At 33.4% G+C, this 23,672-nt stretch overlaps 1 protein-coding gene across 2 annotated transcripts in view; it reads left to right on the top strand.

The window, feature by feature from the left end:
* Positions 1–23,672, top strand: part of LOC111044538 — a 328,058-nt gene that overhangs the window by 27,465 nt on the left and 276,921 nt on the right. The window lies entirely within an intron of this gene.

Here is a 23,672-nt window from a genome sequence, read left to right as displayed (position 1 = left end):
GATTTCGAGCCAGAAAAGTTTCATTTTCGGCCCTAGGTGCGAAATATACTATTCCGACTATGTTTTTTTCTTTTGTAACAATAATGTTTGCTCTATCTAATTAATGAATAATGAATGGAGAGGTTCATTACTTGGAGAATATCATGTCGATAAGAGATAAAATACGATGATGAATAGTTTAAAGAAAGGGAATAAAAATTGACCAGTGATCAGGAATGGCATAAAAAGAAGGTAAGGAAATGCCGACTATGATGAAAAAAATATATACTGATAATAAAAGAGTTGATGAGCGATAATAGTCATAGGGGATGAAATGTAATAAAGGTGGTGGGTGATAAGATGATTATCATCGAGGGAGTGGGGAAGAGATAGGTAGGTAGATGCGATAGGATGAAGAGGAGAAAAAAAATATGAATCGGATCAGGAAATGAAGAGGTAAATAGTTGTCATGAGTGAGTGGGAAAAGGTGACCATGTAGAAAAGTGAATAACTAATTAGAAACTGAGTTCTCAATCAGGAGCTATTGATTGGAACGAAAGGAGAGAACTATAGGAGGAATGTAGATTCATCACTAATAAGAATGAGCAAAGAGACAGACATCGTCACCATTGACCAAAGAAGCTGATTAATAGGAGTTAATAAAAAATTATGATTATGAGAAATAAAAAGTTGATGATAGGAAGGGTGATTACGAATGAGACAATTTATGAAAAATATTAAAGAATACTGCTACAAATTCAATAAATTTTGTACATGTTATTAAATAGATTATATTGAATAAGAGAGAAGTAAGAGGTGAGAGAAAATGTGAACATAAGAGAGAGAATTTCAAGAAGGGAGACAAACAGATTGTGAACAGGTGAAAAAGAAGAGTGTTGCGAAGGAAGGAAACAGTGATCACTAACAGAGGTAAAGCAGAAGAGGGTGAAGCAAATAACAAACCAGAACGCCTGTGACTAAATGAGAGGATTAGGGATTAAGTAGGGAGGAGAGCTAGGGAGAGAGAGAGTGTTTGTGAGGGAGAATGGGAGGGACGTGTACTAATCATAACCACCTGTGATCAGCTTCCCTCCCTGATCTAATCCCTGGGGCGTTTACTATTTGCCAAGGCATATTCTTCCCTGTCAGAAGTCTACTCCGATTCAAGGCTACTTGGAATATCGATTTCACCAGACACCTGATTATTTGCGTTGTGTCAACCGTATCAGTTGGCTGATATTCGAGGTGGGTTTTTTCGAGGAGGTTGGTTGCTGTAAGCAAAATAGGTAAGTCAATGCTATTCTGGGAGTAAAAGATGGAGAGTTTAAGTTTGGATTGTTATAATAATAATATTCGTATGGCTTTTATTGGTGGGGTGTCCCTCACGGAAGTTCATTATCTAATAAGTTCTCATTTTGGCAGGTACAGTTCATTGCAAAACGAGATGATTGAAAAAACGATGCATGGTCTATACATTGTACATTCTCAAAGGTTATATATGCACTCACTTTGAAATTGTGTGAGTAAAAATGTGATACACAATTGGAGAGAGATGGTGAAAAATAGCATGGAGTCCATTTCCACTCCCATCATAAACAGTCCAAATGAGGTTCAAGTAGTAATCTATTTTATCAAGTTAACCATGTATCGCTTCCAGCCAATCAATCAACGCAAATGCTCTCTCAATTCCCCGCGGAGTTCAAATTCGCCAAGCTGTCACCATTTGTCAAATAAATGAGATTTGGTAGTCGATAATTTTTCAGAAGGGGTTGAGATTCATAACGTGTGGGGAAGATATGTTACACGTTCATGCTGTTTCAGTAAATGATCACTTTTTAGGAAAGGTGCAATAGATGAATATTTTTCAGGTTAGGTTGGGTAGTAGAAGGGGTGGGAAACTGGGAGGATGCGTATGTGTGAGACAGAGAGAGAGAGAGAGAAAGCGTGAGGGAGTGAGAGAGAATTGGTGCGAGTTTCAAATCGCTGACTCGCTAGCAATCAATTATTGTTTTTGTTCGACTGAAATCATTCACCGGAAACTTCAGGGGAATTCGCATGTTAAAACGTTACGATTTGGCAATTATTCTTCAATTCTGACTAACGAGTTGTTACACTGTTTCTAGTCGATGAGTTTGTTTTTGTTAATTTTTTCGCGAGTCATTGGTCTGAGATTGATTGATTGAATGAACAGAACACTTCAGTATTTTACAAAGCCGAATTGATTGTTTCAATTTGGAACATCGTCAAGTGGGATATCGAGTTGATAATAGGAGTATTGTTTGCTGATATTCCTTTCAAACTGTCAGCATTATTTGAATGGGAAGCAATGATGTTAGTCATGAGCAATACTGACAGTTTAGCGTGAATCTCATTGAATAATTATTGCATTGTATTATAGGTAATCGAACTCTTTTTTCTAGTCTTCAAAGTTTCATTCCTTTAGGTACTTCAATGAGAAAAAGGGATTGCCAGTATCACCTAATATATTATATTTCTTGCATTGAGTATTCTCCCCAATTGAATACAAAGGATAATATGAATTTTACAAGTTCAATTGATTGCTACAGAAATGAAGGTATTATTATTGAGGTAAGAATACTAACTCAATGATAGCGGATGGACAGCAAAGTAAATAATTTATTTGCTGCAGTATAAATAGAACGCATGAGCTGTTTCACCTTTCATCTTAATATTCATGGAATTTATTATCACATTCATATTGGTTCAGAAATCACCTGAAAATCATCTGAAGAAAGCATATGAAGATGACTTTCATCATCATCATCCTTCAAATTTATTTTCGCACAAGCCTAAGTCTTGATTGGTCATCACACTCAGAAAAAACAGAATTCAGTGTACAGTTCTGAATTAAATTGATATCATGATTTGTAAAATTCATGTGACTTGATCTTTTGATGTTCATAGAATAATCTGTGAATCTGATCTATTGTTATTGAATCCTACAAGCTCATTCAGAATTATTTCTCCACTGTGAAACTGAAATATATTACTATTGTAATATATTAGAATATTGTTCTCAAAAGGAAACAATTAATTCTATCCGCTAAATCGTTCTCAATACACAATACCATGTTTGAAAATAATTTTTAAAAAGAAAATGAAATGAGTGAGATTTTCACATATGAAAGCTGATTAGTTTGCTTTAAAATTACCGTAGATTTCACGGAGCTCGGAGAAAGATGTTGGAAATTTTGTTTCGTAGGGTAGTTGTATGAAAGCAAAGAAGATCTTATCTTTTCTCTCCTTATTTTCATCCTTCTTTCACTCCTCCTTTCCTTCTCATCTTCCTTCTCTCTCCCCCTCCTCCTTCTTCGCTGCCTCCGCCTCCTTCTTCTGTTTCTTCTTCTTCTTCTTCCTCTTCTTCTTCTTCTTCTTCTTCTTCTCCTTCTTCTTCTTCTTCTTCTTCTCCTCCTCCTCCTTCTTCTTCTTCTTCTTCTTATTCTTCTTCTTCTTCTTCTTCTTCTTCTTCTTTTCCTTTCTCTTCTTTCCTTACTGTGTAAAGGAAGAGAAAGACAACTTTGGTCCCTGATGTCGTAAACGAGCGTGTATGTGCCAGCCATCTCCTCCTCTTCTGCCTCCAGTCCTCTTCTTCTCCTCTGTATCTTTAGCCGGCTGTTTTAAAATTTATTTTTAACTACTTTATGTGATCCAAGCCGCCGCACACACCATCATCTTCTTTCTCTCCAGAGAGTCGACCAAGCTCTTGTTCACATTTACTCCAAAATACTTCTTTCATAATTTCCAACCAAAACTTACACTTGCTACTCCCTTTCTTGTTTTTACTTTTTACTTTTTTTGTGGTGCTTCTAGCTCTAATGTATCATCATCGTTTTCAATTGTCAAGATAAAATAAGAATATTCAAGTATCTCAAGAATTATTGACCAATTTGAACCGAAAACTATTGTCTTCGCCCCTTCTTACATTTTAAATCATCTTGTCATGTTAGATTTCTATTAATTTAGTATTCCTCTTGTACCTCACTCTGTATCAAAAACGTTTCCGTTAGTCAAACCTAACACACTCACTTGCAACTTAATACTAATAATAAATAATACTAATCTAATATCTAATCTCTGCTAACACCTAACACAATACATGAATAATAATAATAAAGTAGAAATTTCAATATTTACTAGATTTTATCGAACAATGAGTAAATTTGGACTCAGTTCCTCACTTGTTAACCATGTTCGTTTTACATCTTCTCAACCGTTTTGTTCTATTCTAAGATGTAGGTCATCTCGCCCCAAGATTGGTTTTTGCAATCAATTTAAAATATCTATTTAAATCTTTATTGGCAGATCAATTTGAACACTAAAGTCAATTAATACCTTAATAAATTATTGAAAGGCTGTACTCTATGATAGGAAATACAATGAACGGATTATGGAATTGTTTGAGTCACGGGAATTTGTTGGAGTCTCTCCACTATTGATAGAAGTAAATCACTGTTCTTCTTCATTAGATTTTTCCATTGAAACCATTCAGCTCTGTCCTGTTACAATCAAATACCATCATAACACCCTCATCAATCATTTGAAATCGCGCATGAGACTTTGACACTTTGACATCTCAACATAACACATAACATCCACCCTATCCGTCGCCAACCAATTATAATCTTCAAGGTTCCAGCAGAACACAGACTGTCGTCATCGGAGAAGATTCGTCATCCATGAATTCCAATTATCGCCATTGTGATATTCGCATAATTCAATTCCCCGAATGTGAATTATAAAGGAGCCTCTGAATCTGTAATAAAGTTAGGAAAGAGGGTTCTTGTTCCATGGCATCTATGGTTTCTATATCTATACTATACTAGGGATAAAACGGTAGAAGGTTTCTATATGTACTATTGACTATATGTATCAGTCTGAGGGAAGTGCGCTCCCTTTATATATATAGTAGACTGTGAAAAAAGAGTTCTATATCTATAATGCACTAGGGTTGATGGTTTCTATATATCTATGGTATACACTAGTAAAAGGGATCTTATATCTATGATATTGAGGTGGAAAAGGGTTTCTATATCTGAATTTTAGGGTTAAAGTCGAAGGGAATATGGAATTGTTTGAGTCACGGGAATTTGTTGGAGTCTCTCCACTATTGATAGAAGTAAATCACTGTTCTTCTTCATTAGATTTTTCCATTGAAACCATTCAGCTCTGTCCTGTTACAATCAAATACCATCATAACACCCTCATCAATCATTTGAAATCGCGCATGAGACTTTGACACTTTGACATCTCAACATAACACATAACATCCACCCTATCCGTCGCCAACCAATTATAATCTTCAAGGTTCCAGCAGACACAGACTGTCGTCATCGGTGAAGATTCGTCATCCATGAATTCCAATTATCGCCATTGTGATATTCGCATAATTCAATTCCCCGAATGTGAATTATAAAGGAGCCTCTGAATCTGTAATAAAGTTAGGAAAGAGGGTTCTTGTTCCATGGCATCTATGGTTTCTATATCTATACTATACTAGGGATAAAACGGTAGAAGGTTTCTATATGTACTATTGACTATATGTATCAGTCTGAGGGAAGTGCGCTCCCTTTATATATATAGTAGAATGTGAAAAAGAGTTCTATATCTATAATACACTAGGGTTGATGGTTTCTATATATCTATGGTATACACTAGTAAAAAGGATCTTATATCTATGATATTGAGGTGGAAAAGGGTTTCTATATCTGAATTTTAGGGTTAAAGTCGAAGGGAATAGGGTCTGGAAGCTTGAGGGCCAAAAATTGATCCGTCTTGCATGTCTGGAGTTCTCTGAATAGAATTGAATTAGTGGCGGGGTGCATAATTCACTCAGATCATTCACTCTCTACCCTTTGTGCTTTGTCACTTGCATTCATCACTCATGAATTATTATTGTCATCCATTATATGCGTCCACTGATTAATAAGTTTTCTTCATACATCAAAGTGCAGACTTGAATTTAATTGCATTTTCCACTTTAGTGATGGAACTGAGATGAGTGTTGAATGCAGGGGATTCTGTAAAGATTCTTCATAAATTCAAAGCTCTCCTTTAAAACTAAGCAGATGAAGATGTTCATTATTAGTTTGTTTATTATTATACTATTATTAGTCCAATAGTATATGGTATATAATTTCGGGATTTGTGCTTACATTTCTTTTTTTTATTATTCTCATAAAGGCTAGTGGTACTGGTCTGTAGCTACTTTACACAGACATTCTTTTCACTTGTCTTTATACTAGTAATGATTATACTTTTTGTGTAGTTGAGAAGTTGATATTGTGGTAATTATTCATATTGAATGAAAAAGACTAAGAAATTGTCAAAAAAACCACTGATTTATTGATAATTAGAAAGACCGGTTTCGGTTATTACACCATTGTCAATCTCTGAACGATTATACTTTACTAAAGTATTAATGTGCATTTCTCATATTGAATTCAGTTACTATACTTTTATTATTCTATATACGACTGTATATTTCTTCTATTCTTCATTTTCATAATTTTATAATAAGCTAAGTTTATAATTTCTTCTTCTTAATATTCTCATCTTCTTTTTATCGGAAATTGAACTATCTTGGAAATTATTGTATTGTGTGAAGGAGGCAAAATGGGGATTTACCTGTTGTCGCCATGAATAAATAAATAAATGATGAAATGGTGTGTAATTGGTTTTTGTGATCGGAACTAAATTTTTTGCTCTGTGTCTCTTGATTAAAAATTTCTCTCAATTCATATATTCTTCGTCTCCTTTTCTTAAACTGAAGGAAAAACAGTTTTATTCATGAAAAAATTATGTTAATATTGTGGTGTGACTTCATTTTGAAATGAAGTTCAAAAAGGGTACTTTGAGTTTTCAATTTTCACAAAAATAGGAGTAGCCCTTACCATAATAGTGTGCATTTCAATCTATCAATTTTCAAACAAGCAATATGCAGGAACATGCCATTGATTACTCAGACCATGTCAAAACAAAACATTGTTTATCTCAATCCACCCAACAAACAAGTTCATCACACAGACGCTGTAGAGTCCTAAATGTGTTGCGGTCTGCCAAGATTGAGCTTCCTCCAAGCATCGCCATTGTGATATTCGCATAATTCAATTCCCCGAATGTGAATTATAAAGGAGCCTCTGAATCTGTAATAAAGTTAGGAAAGAGGGTTCTTGTTCCATGGCATCTATGGTTTCTATATCTATACTATACTAGGGATAAAACGGTAGAAGGTTTCTATATGTACTATTGACTATATGTATCAGTCTGAGGGAAGTGCGCTCCCAGTTTATATATATAGTAGAATGTGAAAAAAGAGTTCTATATCTATAATACACTATGGTTGATGTTTTCTATATATCTATGGTATACACTAGTAAAAAGGATCTTATATCTATGATATTGAGGTGGAAAAGGGTTTCTATATCTGAATTTTAGGGTTAAAGTCGAAGGGAATAGGGTCTGGAAGCTTGAGGGCCAAAAATTGATCCGTCTTGCATGTCTGGAGTTCTCTGAATAGAATTGAATTAGTGGCGGGGTGCATAATTCACTCAGATCATTCTCTCTCTACCCTTTGTGCTTTGTCACTTGCATTCATCACTCATGAATTATTATTGTCATCCATTATATGCGTCCACTGATTAATAAGTTTTCTTCATACATCAAAGTGCAGACTTGAATTTAATTGCATTTTCCACTTTAGTGATGGAACTGAGATGAGTGTTGAATGCAGGGGATTCTGTAAAGATTCTTCATAAATTCAAAGCTCTCCTTTGAAACTAAGCAGATGAAGATGTTCATTATTAGTTTGTTTATTGGTAAATGTTTATTATTATACTATTATTAGTCCAATAGTATATGGTATATAATTTCGGGATTTGTGCTTACATTTCTTTTTTTTATTATTCTCATAAAGGCTAGTGGTACTGGTCTGTAGCTACTTTACACAGACATTCTTTTCACTTGTCTTTATACTAGTAATGATTATACTTTTTGTGTAGTTGAGAAGTTGATATTGTGGTAATTATTCATATTGAATGAAAAAGACTAAGAAATTGTCAAAAAAACCACTGATTTATTGATAATTAGAAAGACCGGTTTCGGTTATTACACCATTGTCAATCTCTGAACGATTATACTTTACTAAAGTATTAATGTGCATTTCTCATATTGAATTCAGTTACTATACTTTTATTATTCTATATACGACTGTATATTTCTTCTATTCTTCATTTTCATAATTTTATAATAAGCTAAGTTTATAATTTCTTCTTCTTAATATTCTCATCTTCTTTTTATCGGAAATTGAACTATCTTGGAAATTATTGTATTGTGTGAAGGAGGCAAAATGGGGATTTACCTGTTGTCGCCATGAATAAATAAATAAATGATGAAATGGTGTGTAATTGGTTTTTGTGATCGGAACTAAATTTTTTGCTCTGTGTCTCTTGATTAAAAATTTCTCTCAATTCATATATTCTTCGTCTCCTTTTCTTAAACTGAAGGAAAAACCGTTTTATCCATGAAAAAATTATGTTAATATTGTGGTGTGACTTCATTTTGAAATGAAGTTCAAAAAGGTTACTTTAAGTTTTCAATTTTCACAAAAATAGGAGTAGCCCTTACCATAATAGTGTGCATTTTAATCTATCAATTTTCAAACAAGCAATATGCAGGAACATGCCATTGATTACTCAGACCATGGCAAAACAAAACATTGTTTATCTCAATCCACCCAACAAACAAGTTCATCACACAGACGCTGTAGAGTCCTAAATGTGTTGCGGTCTGCCAAGATTGAGCTTCCTCCAAGCATCTGCTCCTTTCTTCCATAGCATTCAAACAATTTTAGGAACCCTATAAATAAAATGATGTCGTGGCTTTCGAGCAGATGGAATACTTTGGGAATATTCTATTTTATCTGTACGCTGTGAGGAGATACACTGAAATTTGTGTACTTCAGAAGTGTATCAGAAGTGCTGATACAGTATCAAAGTTATATATAGTTAATATAGTTAGATATGAAATTAAAGTTGAAGTTGGATATAAAGTTAAATATAGAAGTTCAGAACTGTATCAGAAGTACTGTGTACTTCAGAAGTGCAATATTAATGTTTTGGTTTTGAGCGAAATTTTGTTTTGTTCCTGAACACTTTGTGTATTGTGTTGACTTATTTTCCTTGATGAAATGTAAGTTTATACTTAAAATTTATATTCAAGTTTATTTTATATTTTATATAATTGTGGATGATTGTTTTGAAGGTAAGGACATCGTATAGACCCAGCATCATTATGAGGAATTCAGATTGTAGGAATCAGATGAACAATGATAGTTCTGAGTATGTTCTATAAAATTTATGCAATATGTACATGTATTTTTGTATATTAATTTGTCTAAACTATTTTTTCCCTGTTGCAGGTAGCGTATACGTATGCAGAAGTTTAAAGTTCAGAATCTCTATCTGTGCTGTGAGTATTAAGAAGAGAGCCTAAAAACTATAGTGAGATACACGTGTAGTGCGATTTCATACAGGATCATTGCTTTCCTTTTCCTTTGTTCTCTACAGAAGATAAGGTAATTTGTGATTCAAGCTGTCCCAGTATAATTGATCTAATATTGATTTGTTGATTCCTGTTAATAATGATCAATATAATCTATTCATATTTATATTAATCTACAATGTATTCCATTCAACAAGAAAATATACTTTAACATTATTTCATAATGAACTTTCATAGCTCAATTATTGTGATTAAATATTCTGGTAATTCATTATATCTCTACATAGCTTATTACCAATTCAAGTACACAATTCCATAGGCTAATTCGATCAATATATGACATACTGTAGTCTTAATATGTAGGCCTGGGATAATTTGTGTTGGGAACTGAAGTGTTGTGATGATTATTGACATCAATGAGGAATATAATAGAAAAGGGTTGAATAAACCCGGAAGACAAGAGGAGCAGGAATGTTAGAAAGAGTTGAGAAAATACAAACGATGAAAGGAAAAAAACCGGGAAACGTAGAAAAGGGATAAGGAAGATTGACAAAGGGACAAGGGAGAAAGGGAGAGAAGAGTTTGATAAAAAGAGGACGTCAATTTCGGTGACAATGGAAGGCTGAGCTGGTGTGAAGTTAATTTGCAGTGTAATGGATCGGGATTAGGGCTTAAGGCGCAAACACTGAGAGCAAAGTCGTGTCGACTGATGAGTGTGCTGAGTGGTAAGGTGGAGTGGTGGTGGTGGTGGTATGATAGTAAGTTCCCCACAATTTTCACAAACCCCGACTTCTGTCACCGTACAGGACCATCCCAGACTACGGACTAGATCTTCTTTCAAGCTAGTGTGAGGCGATTGTGAAGGTTTGGGATTTCCAGATTTTGTTTGGGAGGATTGTTATTCTCAAACTGAAACATACTGAGGTTTAATTCCATCAAAAAAGAAAACTAGGTTCGAGTGACGACAGTTGAATCTAGTCAGATGATTCTATTATTGATTATATGATCCGGTTGCACAAACGCCTGATGAATTTTGACCATGATTAAATGCCAAGAGAAGCAATCAGAGAAAATTTTTTGATTCGTAGGCTTCTCTTATTTGTTTTCGTGGTAGTTAACCACGGTTGAAATTTAACAGGCCTTTGTGCAACCGAGCCTATATGTTTTATAAAATTATTTCTTCTCAAGCATGTTTTTGTTGTGCTGAAGTCGTGCCTTATAGACTCTATTTTCGATTCTTCTCCATGATAAAAATTCAAATATAGAACATGGGGAAAAACTGTTAATTTTGTACATTACAATAAAATTGAAAATTACAAACAATTGACAAGGCCGGTAGTTGATCGGAATTTTTGTTTGCAAACGCCAAATGGAAGCAAATCTTCCCAATGACATCTTAAAAACTGATGAGGCACTTTTGGACATTTTGATCGTAATTTGTTAAAACATTAGAGATTGAATGATGAGTACGGTTGTAAAATGGTGCTTCCTGAGGGGTTATCTCTTATGATAGAGTCCCACGTTATGAAGCCATTGTGTAAAGTTGTGAATTGTAAATCCTTCACAGATAATACGATGTTTCTGATATTTATAAGAGCAGTCTCTAAATTCCCTCTTTTGCGAATAAATTCACAAAAAATTAAGGCCGTCCGGCTCGCAAAATTACTGGGTTCAAACCTCAGCTCTAGCTCAGTGGTAGAAACATGAATTTTATAAATACAAATAATCACCATAAGGTTCAGTGACCGGTGATTGGTAATTCTTACCGCTGCTTCTATGAAGTTCTTGAAGAATACCAATACGGAAAATAAAAGAATATTTGATGACTGATTATCAGTAACCATGCATCACTAGAGAATAATAAGGACCAACTATAGTTGTTTCTAGTTGATTCTTAAAACGCTCGTCGTGAATACAAGTATTCACCAATATACCCTTCCAAAATTCCTTAGAACTTACAACGCCAGTTCTGGAAGCTCTCTGGATCCTTATATGATATAACTGGAACCTTATTAATATAATTTCTTAATATACTTATTCTGGTATATGAGATGAGTATCATCAAAGGATGATAAATATTGAGTGCTCTGAATAAGATTAATATCACTTGATTCAATAATTTTAAGTGCTGCAAAATATTTGTTGATATTAAAACAGCTCAAACTATATAACACAAGATGAGTTAGGATATAATAAAAAATTCTATAAGTTTGTATGCTGACATAAAACACAAAATATATTCCCATAAAAAAGATGTGCATAAAATATTCGATATAACTATAATTCACTTAAATAATCTATTTCTAAAATCTGAATAATTATCACAGGCTTTACTAATATTCACAATAGTGAGTTTCAAATTCATAAATATATTAAATTTAATACTGGTACTTATACTTCCAATCAATATAAAATTCTGCAGATAAAAACCTGTTCGGTCTATAGGTTTGATATGATGTACTTTGTTCAATTGACAAAATTATAATTAATAAATTAATATTCAAACATGAGATCTCAGGGATTTATATGAATTCGGGCTGTGCATGGAAGTAAGCTTCCTACATATATTAAATACATTCATAAATGTTCTTATGGACTAGGTGATATTGTTCAACACGTGGTGATTTTTTATTTTAATTCAAATTAATTGGAATAGCACTTTTTTATTAATTAATTACCCCCGCTGGACGTAGAAAAAACGAGCTCGTTTGGTTTAACTTATCACTCACTGAACTGAAGTTCTAGACGTTCTCGTGGATTGAATTAATTATTTCCAATAATTAATTAGGTAGGCTCCTTTTCGTCACTGCTGGGCTAACGCGTGATCCAGATTTTTATAAGTTTCTTTCGAATTAAAGCTATTTTTATGGGAATCTTTACAAATTACGAGCTCCTTGACAGCACTGAGTTCACAGATAATTAACATTTAACACAAATACATTACATTAAAAAAAAAAGGGTTTGGCTTAATAGTTTTAAAATTTTAAAAGGAAGAAGAAAAAACCCTAAACTCCATGTGCATCCTCTCCGGTCGGGATCTTAAGCCAGAAGAAGGAGGTTTTCAGAAAAATTTGCCTCTTCCATGAATAATTCTGTAAGCTACTCTCTGATTGGCCTTCAATTTAATAGACTCAATACAATTGGTTGCCTTGGGAATCAGGGCTTCCTCGGCTTTATAATAGAAAAAATTAAATAAAAAAGAATTCTTATACAAATGTATGGAGTGTTTATCTTAAATTGATAACATAAATAAATCCTAACATGCGATGTTACTATATTCAGTCTTTATATGAGTTTTGTATACTCTTGATTTATCATGCTTTCTTAGATTATAATAAATATTTATACAAAAATAATGGGTGTCTGTATTTCTACACATCGACTTCCTTTAGTATACATAACATATCCTTTATGAGTAAATTTTATATAATTCAACCTGTCATATGGGTTGATCGAATAATCAGCTGATTCGCTCAGTATTGATTCTAATAATTATCGATTTATCCAAGATCGACTAATTCTTTTCAAAATGTAAACAAGTAACTCTAACCTCAATGTTCATGCATTTTATTTTTTATAATCCGCCAATAATAAGTAAGCTGCTTTATAACTTTTTGATCTTACCAATGGGTTCTCATAATTATTAAATCACAATTATACATGTTTTCTTATCATTTGTTGATAATGCTATTACTCCTAATCGCTAATAATACTTGATTTGAGTTGTTTTATCCTTTGACTAGGTCTAACCTTCTTTCCAATTTCATAGTTCTATTATATTTCATTAGTTCATTTTAAAATATTTGGTGGTATTAATTTACCACGTGACACAATACGCCCTCTGATTTCTGATTTAAAACGATAATTCGAGAATATAATATAAATTTTATGATCCAGTTGGTTTTGGATCAGAAATCATACATGTTACAAAGTCTGTTAATAAATCTACTGAGAATTCTACCTCCTAACAATTCAACAACATATACACAATAAATAAATTCAATTCGAATACATATGCCTTACATTGGCCAATCTCCTTCTATACACAATACACAAATAAACTATCTCCTCCTCCATACATAATATAAATCTTTTTTCTAATCCACGCTCCGCCCTCAGGCCAGAAGCACATTTGAACGTTGGTGCAAAATCATTGCCAACCTAACAAACTGGTAATTCTCTGACTTGCAGAATATAATATATTTTTTTTTTCTCAACGTAGAACAGTGACTTGTACATTTTCATTTCGTTCTCTTGCAGAATTTGGGCTTTGCTTTCATATAATGGATATTTTTAAGGATAATCTTTGGTAGGTTTTATCAACAAGAACTTCTTATTCATCTAATACATTGAGACTTTGGCTTAATGCTTTTGGTGGTAATTATGCGGTTTGATCATTTGGCGGATAATTTTAGTGATTTGGAAGTTATTTATTCACTTGTTTCATTAGTAAGAATGGTGTTAAAAATGGTTTCTAAATTTGTTCTTTCTTTATTTTCAGGTATGCTGGTCGAAATGAATACTCGTCTGCGAAATAAGTGTATTGCCTGGTGTTTGTTTGGTACGTATTTGTTGACAGGTAGGTCCATGACGTTTAATCAAAATATTATTGTTTATATCCTTATCGCTTAGTGTCTCGATAATACGGCTTGAGATTAGAAATATTTTCCCACCAAGTTAAATTTGGTTTGCTTTCTTCATACAACTGAACTGTATTACGTTCAGTTACGGCTGCTGTCCGGTTGTTACTTATAGATGAGGCTGTCCTTATGATGATTTATTCTTCATAAATATAAAACCCCGGTATCTTGTATACCTTTTCAAACAATTCTTAGCTTCATTAATGGTAGTTTCTTTTAATCTGTTCTTTTCCGATTCATCCTGTAGTCTTAATTCATCTTTCCTCTTATTTTCATCTAATATTCTTGATTTCGGCTCATTATAACTCATTAGGCTCACAACAATAAGCATTTTTATAATATTAAATTTCCAATTATCAATAATAGATTCTTTCAATAACAACAATACAATATTTTCCATCCTATCCACAACACAGTCTTTTATCCATATCACAGCCATAACCAACATTACATACAATATCAAAACATTTATTATCTTTTTAATAGCATAATCTCTCAACATATAATAGTCAGGTACTTTCATTTTATTAATATAACTCCTTATTCCTCTCACTCTTCTTAAACACTGTTTATCCTTCATCAAACTCAATACGTAGTTATTATTATCATCCATGCATGTTTCGGTTTTATCCCATTTCTTTGGCCTATTCTTCTGGTCACATTGCTGATTTTCTGCTTTAAAGCGAATGTGCCGCGGATGCATGCCGTCGATCTCCGGTCCTCCATCCTGGTTTCGGTCTGGTGTCCTCCTCGGGCGTTTGAAACGTGCATGCGGCCGGTAACCTCTCTTCCGTGGCCTTCCCTGTTGTTTTCTCCGGTGGGCCTTACGGTGTTGGACTCTAGGGTTCACTCCGACGTCGTCCTGCTGATCACACTTTCGGCTTGCCTTGGTAGTGGTTTGCTCCTTGAACCTAGTGTGCCGCGGGTGAATCCAACGATGCTTGGGTGGTGGCTGTTCAAACCGGGTAGGTTGTGGGGTTATTGCATGCTGGGGTTCAGGTTCAGTGCATGGAGGCGGTATTTCATTTTCAGATTTTATTATTGGCAACTCTTTAATTATTCCGGTGTTTAGGCTGCATGTTATTTTCGGTGGTGGGCTGGTTATTGGTGGTAGATCCTCGGGGGGGAATAGCAGACTTAGCATGGGTTGCTTTTTGCATATTGATTTTGATGTATGTTTGGCTTCTTTATTTGGTGGTGGGCTGTTGCAGTGGTGGATTTGTTCTGATTTTTGATTAACTGTAGGTTGTTGTTGGTTTGTCCTCATTGTGCATGCCACTGTATAAGATGTGTTTACTCTATTATTATTTTGTTTATTTTCGTCCTGTTTTGTGAAGGTTATTTTCTGTTTATTATTTCTATTCAAGCGATCTCTGTTATCATAATATGCCTCTTTGTGATGCTGTTTACTGTTTCGGTATTGAAACTTATTTCTATAATTATTATCAAATGATTGAACTGTGTTATTATTTTCAGTATACTTCGCTCTTTGCGCATTTGCTCTAGCATTTACTATATGATTTTCATTATTACTATTTTTTTTGAAATTACTATTTTGCTGATTAAAATTTCTTGCTTGTTTATTTATATGATTTGGCTCAGAAGTAGCTGATTGGATAGAATGTAAATGTTCTATCAGTTCTCCACAACTGGAAATCGAAGATACTGCCAGTGTCATACGAACGTTGAAAGGAAGCTTTTTTGATAAGATGTGGACCAGTGATGAATCAGCTAGAGATTCGTCTAACTGATCGTTTCTGCTCATCAGATCTGTTATAAAATCAGTGTAGGATTGTCTATTTTTACTATCATAAGTGCATAAAATAATTTCTGATAGTGCGTCCATCTGCTTACATTTACTCCAATACTGTTGCAGTAACTGGGAGATGAAGTCCTCCAGGCTGTTGATATCTCGCATCCGGCTCTGGAAAAACATCAGCGGCTCGCCGAGTAATAGACTGGACAGTTGGAAGCGCCATACTAACCAAGAGGTGGGTATCAATTCCTGAATAGCTTTTATTTGATCTATGAATGGTCTGGGTTGCATGTGACGGTGGGAGTTATCGAATTTTCCCAGACTTTGGAAGAGTTGAGTGCCGTTTACTGCTTCCGTTGGTGTATAATGCGTCCGATTGACTGGGATGTTTTCCATACGTGTCTCTATTCTGGAGACTCGTTCTTCACTTGCGATCCATTTATCGTTCATAATTTTCTTGTTTTTATTCACTTCATCATACAATCCGGTGAGCTTCAACTGTTGTCCGCCTATAGCATTCTCCAACATGCCGTATCTCTCTCTTGATTGTGTCCCCTCCTCTCTTAGGTTTTCTATACTTGTTTGCACGTTACTCTGCTCTTTAACTATCTCTATTATTTTCTTGTTATTTTCTTCCACTTTCGACTCTATCTCGCCCTTATTTTCTAACACCCTTTCCATGACAGTTCCCATGATAGTGGTGCCTAGCTCCTTACCCAGCATGCTCACCTGTTTTTCAACCTCCTTTGGTACGTCATCCAACCGCTCATTTATTTGACAGGTAACGTCATCTATGCGAGTTTCTAACTTTTTGATGACTGCAGATTGTGTATCTATTTTGGTATCAATTATATTTCTCACTTCCTCTTTGAAGTTAGAAAATTTTTCTTCCATTTTTTCCACACTTCCTTGTACGGCTTTGACATCCTGTCTGACCGTTTTGATCTCCTCTTGTACAGCTTTGGTATTTTCCTCCGCTTTATCCTGGATGGCTTTAGTGTTGTTATTTTGGCTTGCTAAGATTTGACTGAGTATGAGTTTAAGTTCGTTTGTAGAATCATTTGCTATGAGATTGGTAATATAACCGACTGAAGAGTCTAATGTGGTGTTGTGTTTCTCTAGGTTGGTGATTGCGGATGGCGGTTGACTGGCGATATCGGATGGCGATTGGGTAGCGGCATTCTCCGTTCCTTCGGCGACGCTTGGAGCGATCTGCGGAGACGCCGGTACCGGGTTGGACGCCCTCACTCCCTCATCTCCCTCAGCCGGACTCTCATCGGAATTAATCGCATCAACGACGTTATCGATCTTCGTAGAAAACAATTGGGCCAAGTTTTGCGGGTCGAAATTGATGGAGCATATGCTGCCTCCCTCTCTCTCTCGTGGGGTCTCCGCTGCATGGTCCTGGGGTTGTTGGTTGGCTGGTGTCGTAGCTGCATAGTTTTGGGGGTGGTCGCTGAAGTAGGAAATTTGCGAGTTAGCTGGCGACTGGTTCATGGTGACGTTATTATGGAATACTTCAAGTAAATAGCCAAGTGTGTTGCCAAGTCTCAGGAATATTAAAATTGATTCAGTGATAGTGCCTATTCTGGATAAAATTGTGTGGTGTTAAAAGTTTCAAGTGTCATGTACATATATTACTAAACGGACATCAATAGACAGGTATGGCTTACAAATTACACTAATATAGTTCTTAAAATTTTAGGTAGGGTTTTATCTTCCTTACTAATAGCTATGCGATTATATTTCAAATAATCTATACCCCTGGTCAGCATACAATATCTAGATTCAAAAATCAAAATCAAAATTTTACTATAGACTTTTATGGAAATTTCCATCCAATTTTCTCTATTATGAGAATTATGTTATCAAACTCGTGTGATACAGTTTGTCTGTATTTATGCAGCTTGAAAAATTTTAATTTGAAGAGCAACTCAATTATTTTAGCCGGAACTTACAATAGATTATCATATATATCTTGTCGAATCAACTTCAGATTATGTTTCTTGCAGCTTTCAGTTTTATCAATAATTTCATTAATCATTCATAGTAAGATTGAGTAGGTAAGCTTTTCATCACGCTCCACTGGTTGGGTGCCATTGTGTGATGCTGTGCTTCCTGAGGGGTTATCTCTTATGATAGAGTCCCACGTTATGAAGCCATTGTGTAAAGTTGTGAATTGTAAATCCTTCACAGATAATACAATGTTTCTGATATTTATAAGAGCAGTCTCTAAATTCCCTCTTTTGCGAATAAATTCACAAAAAATTAAGGCCGTCCGGCTCGCAAAATTACTGGGTTCAAACCTCAGCTCTAGCTCAGTGGTAGAAACATGAATTTTATAAATACAAATAATCACCATAAGGTTCAGTGACCGGTGATTGGTAATTCTTACCGCTGCTTCTATGAAGTTCTTGAAGAATACCAATACGGAAAATAAAAGAATATTTGATGACTGATTATCAGTAACCATGCATCACTAGAGAATAATAAGGACCAACTATAGTTGTTTCTAGTTGATTCTTAAAACGCTCGTCGTGAATACAAGTATTCACCAATATACCCTTCCAAAATTCCTTAGAACTTACAACGCCAGTTCTGGAAGCTCTCTGGATCCTTATATGATATAACTGGAACCTTATTAATATAATTTCTTAATATACTTATTCTGGTATATGAGATGAGTATCATCAAAGGATGATAAATATTGAGTGCTCTGAATAAGATTAATATCACTTGATTCAATAATTTTAAGTGCTGCAAAATATTTGTTGATATTAAAACAGCTCAAACTATATAACACAAGATGAGTTAGGATATAATAAAAATTCTATAAGTTTGTATGCTGACATAAAACACAAAATATATTCCCATAAAAAAGATGTGCATAAAATATTCGATATAACTATAATTCACTTAAATAATCTATTTCTAAAATCTGAATAATTATCACAGGCTTTACTAATATTCACAATAGTGAGTTTCAAATTCATAAATATATTATATTTAATACTGGTACTTATACTTCCAATCAATATAAAATTCTGCAGATAAAAACCTGTTCGGTCTATAGGTTTGATATGATGTACTTTGTTCAATTGACAAAATTATAATTAATAAATTAATATTCAAACATGAGATCTCAGGGATTTATATGAATTCGGGCTGTGCATGGAAGTAAGCTTCCTACATATATTAAATACATTCATAAATGTTCTTATGGACTAGGTGATATTGTTCAACACGTGGTGATTTTTTATTTTAATTCAAATTAATTGGAATAGCGCTTTTTTATTAATTAATTACCCCTGCTGGACGTAGAAAAAACGAGCTCGTTTGGTTTAACTTATCACTCACTGAACTGAAGTTCTAGACGTTCTCGTGGATTGAATTAATTATTTCCAATAATTAATTAGGTAGGCTCCTTTTCGTCACTGCTGGGCTAACGCGTGATCCAGATTTTTATAAGTTTCTTTCGAATTAAAGCTATTTTTATGGGAATCTTTACAAATTACGAACTCCTTGACAGCACTGAGTTCACAGATAATTAACATTTAACACAAATACATTACATTAAAAAAAAAAGGGTTTGGCTTAATAGTTTTAAAATTTTAAAAGGAAGAAGAAAAAACCCTAAACTCCATGTGCATCCTCTCCGGTCGGGATCTTAAGCCAGAAGAAGGAGGTTTTCAGAAAAATTTGCCTCTTCCATGAATAATTCTGTAAGCTACTCTCTGATTGGCCTTCAATTTAATAGACTCAATACAATTGGTTGCCTTGGGAATCAGGGCTTCCTCGGCTTTATAATAGAAAAAATTAAATAAAAAAGAATTCTTATACAAATGTATGGAGTGTTTATCTTAAATTGATATCATAAATAAATCCTAACATGCGATGTTACTATATTCAGTCTTTATATGAGTTTTGTATACTCTTGATTTATCATGCTTTCTTAGATTATAATAAATATTTATACAAAAATAATGGGTGTCTGTATTTCTACACATCGACTTCCTTTAGTATACATAACATATCCTTTATGAGTAAATTTTATATAATTCAACCTGTCATATGGGTTGATCGAATAATCAGCTGATTCGCTCAGTATTGATTCTAATAATTATCGATTTATCCAAGATCGACTAATTCTTTTCAAAATGTAAACAAGTAACTCTAACCTCAATGTTCATGCATTTTATTTTTTATAATCCGCCAATAATAAGTAAGCCGCTTTATAACTTTTTGATCTTACCAATGGGTTCTCATAATTATTAAATCACAATTATACATGTTTTCTTATCATTTGTTGATAATGCTATTACTCCTAATCGCTAATAATACTTGATTTGAGTTGTTTTATCCTTTGACTAGGTCTAACCTTCTTTCCAATTTTATAGTTCTATTATATTTCATTAGTTCATTTTAAAATATTTGGTGGTATTAATTTACCATGTGACACGGTACAGAGCTTTCCATGAATAGAATACTAATTCTATGAATTTATTCATAGAAATTACATTATTCTAAATTTTCCGTTTACCTCCGCCACTCTGCAGAGTTATCAAGTGCTATTGAAAATCAAATGTCAATGTCTCAAAAGTCAAGCTTAATGTCAGTGGATAGTTTTCTTATTTATTCCATACAAGTATAAATCATCAAAGTGATTTGGGGAACTTTTTAAAAGGATACGATTCTCTCAAAACTGTTTTTATCTAGAATGTTTATAAACAATAGGGGTTTACATAAAATAGAGGGTTGAATTGAGGCTCCAAATTTGTAAAAATATGTAAATACTAAGGATTTTAACCAAGATCAATAATTGATGAAAATAAAATGTCGCACTTAATTACCAATTAAAAGAAAAAATAATCTTGGGAAGTTTTAAGCTATTCAAATTAAATTTTTAAATTATCTTAGTCACTCATTGAATTGCAGCCTTGAGATGAATCTGAGTGGATGTTGAAAAGGTTGGCTATTTTTCATCCAATTATTAAAGATTCATAAAATATAAATGTCTTTCTGAAAGTTAGTCTTGAAAATAGTAGTCAGAAAATAAAATAAAATTTCACTTAGTCTTAAAATACTGAATAATAATTGAGTAAAAGATAACGGAATACAAATGCTTCTAGAGATTACACTTATGATTAGTTAGTTTTTAAGGTTCGTAGCCTCAAAAGAAATTGTGAGTGATCATTTTTCATGAAGATCGCTCCATTTAATGTGGCTGATAGGATGAGATGACTTCAAAGCATAATATTGTTGTGCAGCGGCGGCAGTCATCGAGAGCACAGTTTAGCTATTTTGGAACAAGCCGGCTCTAGTCAAATTCACTTTGAACTGTCAGCATTTGTGAAACGGGAAGCATTGGTGCTATTTATGGGAGATGCTGAATGCTATAAGTGAATCTTACTTGCCAATTTGCGTCACAACTGAAGGTCGAAAAGGAACAACTACAAATTTCTGTTCTAAAATGTCAAGTACCTTTTTCATAGTCTGCAAGTTCAGTAGCGTGCTTCTAATGTTGTGGATACTTGAAAACTAATTCTCAAATATATCTTCAATATTAGAATCTTTATTCAACTCCAATTTAATATAAATATCGGGACACCGAGCTTCGCCAATACCTACTATTACTTAAGTAATAACTTAATTAAGGCTTTGCTCGTTATTTTTATTTATTGATAAACAGAACACAATTCTCTAGAATGATCATGTTTATATTTTACAGCTGGCTATACGTCAGCTTATGAATTTCGGGGATATGATATTTTGATTTTTCCACAGAATCACTCGCTCACTTTTCGTTATCCGCATACGACGAAAGTCTGTTTCATCCAAGGATGAATTATCCTTCTAATGTTGTTCAGCGAGTTTTCCCAAGGATGAGACCTAGTGCAATGGAATTTCAATATCATAAACCTAACTATGTTCCAAATTTCGTGAAAATCGTTAGAGCCGTTTTCGAGATCCGTTAAACATAAGTAACCAGATAAAAAATATGAAAATATAAACAGATATACAGAAATTGCTCGCTCAATATAATAGGATTAAACTTTCCTTTTAGGCAGGTAATGCCTAAACCGTGGTTGTCAGAAGAAGAATTTCATATTAGCATTATTATGAAAGCCAATAGCTTCAGCCAAAGCCATTAATAGAAATACAATCTCATTGGACAAATTAATTTTTTATCAATACATGTCTATGGAGACATCGAATAAATAATATGAACTTCTATCTTTTCATTCCATTTTTATTTCATAATTTCTTAATTCATAAATTTGTACAGTGTATACAACGAATAGTGTCAAAAATATATATCTTTGATTAGATACAATTTGAAATAAAAAACAAAACAAATAAAACATCAACAGAATACAACAATACAAACATACAATACAATTCAACTCATAGGAGCTGATCTCATTCATTCATACATTATTGAGGTGCTATTATTTAGATTTTCGATCATCAGAATAATTGTATTATAGTTTTGAAAAAATCTTGAATTAATTAAAAAAGTGAAGTTTTCCATTTTCATCTTGTTTATGTAGATTTTACATCTCCTAGTTGTTCCCAGTTTCTGAAAATAGTCATTTTGGATAAAATTCCTGTATTCAAGAATTCAATATCCAAAGAATAAAATTATGTTGCAGCAGTTATTCAGATAATTCAAACCAATCCTTCCGACTCACGAATACAATAGAAACACAACAATATAGCCTACATATTTAATGAGGTGCTTATCAAAATATTGCTTATTTGTTACAAATTATCAATAACATACATAAATCTATATCGCTGTATTCATAAATGAATAATTGAATAAATATTCATATGAATATTTTTGCAACCTTTTCAACTGTTATAATGGAAAGCAATATCAAAAGCACATTTAGGCTAAACTAATTATTCTATTCTATAGGACTGTATATTATAAAAAAATAATAATAAAAAAATCTCAGTACCCTTTTTTTGAAATATTTTATCACAATATGTTTCAACATTGATGTCATTTTCAAGTGATCAATGGCAACATGTTGTAATGAAATAATTCAAAAAAGGGTTCTGAGATTTTTATTTATATTACAAGTAGCCCTATACAGAAAAGAAACTGTATTTATTACAATATGTTGTACTTCTATTTACATTCAGCTCCACATTTTTTCAAACTCTTGAATATTTTGAGAATCTCACACACTATATATATCAAATACTTAAATTACGACATAGCAGTCTGATATCAGACCAGTCTTTGAAAGTGATCATTAACAAGCAGATCCTAACGGAAAGGAAAATTGAAGGGTGATAGATTATATAAGTTGTGATAAGTAGAGGCTCCTATTAAATGAATAATATGATTCACTTCTCAGTTGTTTCTGTGTGTACAAACACTCGCAGTACAAAATAGAAGAGTATAGATTGTGAACTTTTCAATATATTCTATAAATGAATATTCAATTATGCCTATTTCACAAGTATGATTTCCGTGTATTCAAACAATCATTATAGAATATGAATTCAAGAAAACCCTATTTTTCTACAAAATTCAACCATCTCAACATCTTTGATTTGAAGAAAATTTTTATCTGAGAAGAGTAATGCTGTAATAAAAGTAACTGAATTGCTTCAGATCCTTGAGCGCTGAGTTTTTCTCAGTAATTTGTTCAGCTCGATAAATGGAGGGGCGAGGCGCGTCTTTTGAAATTCAATAATCTGGAAGTAATGAGTGAGTTGAACTGGTGTTATGGCAATAATTAATTAAAAGAGCGTGAAAAAGC

The sequence above is a fragment of the Nilaparvata lugens genome, chromosome 8 (genome assembly GCF_014356525.2).
Source record: "Nilaparvata lugens isolate BPH chromosome 8, ASM1435652v1, whole genome shotgun sequence".
Classification (NCBI taxonomy): Eukaryota; Metazoa; Arthropoda; class Insecta; order Hemiptera; family Delphacidae; genus Nilaparvata; species Nilaparvata lugens.
The sequence above is the reverse complement of the archived record's forward strand: the minus strand, read 5'-3'. Positions and strand labels throughout refer to the sequence as shown.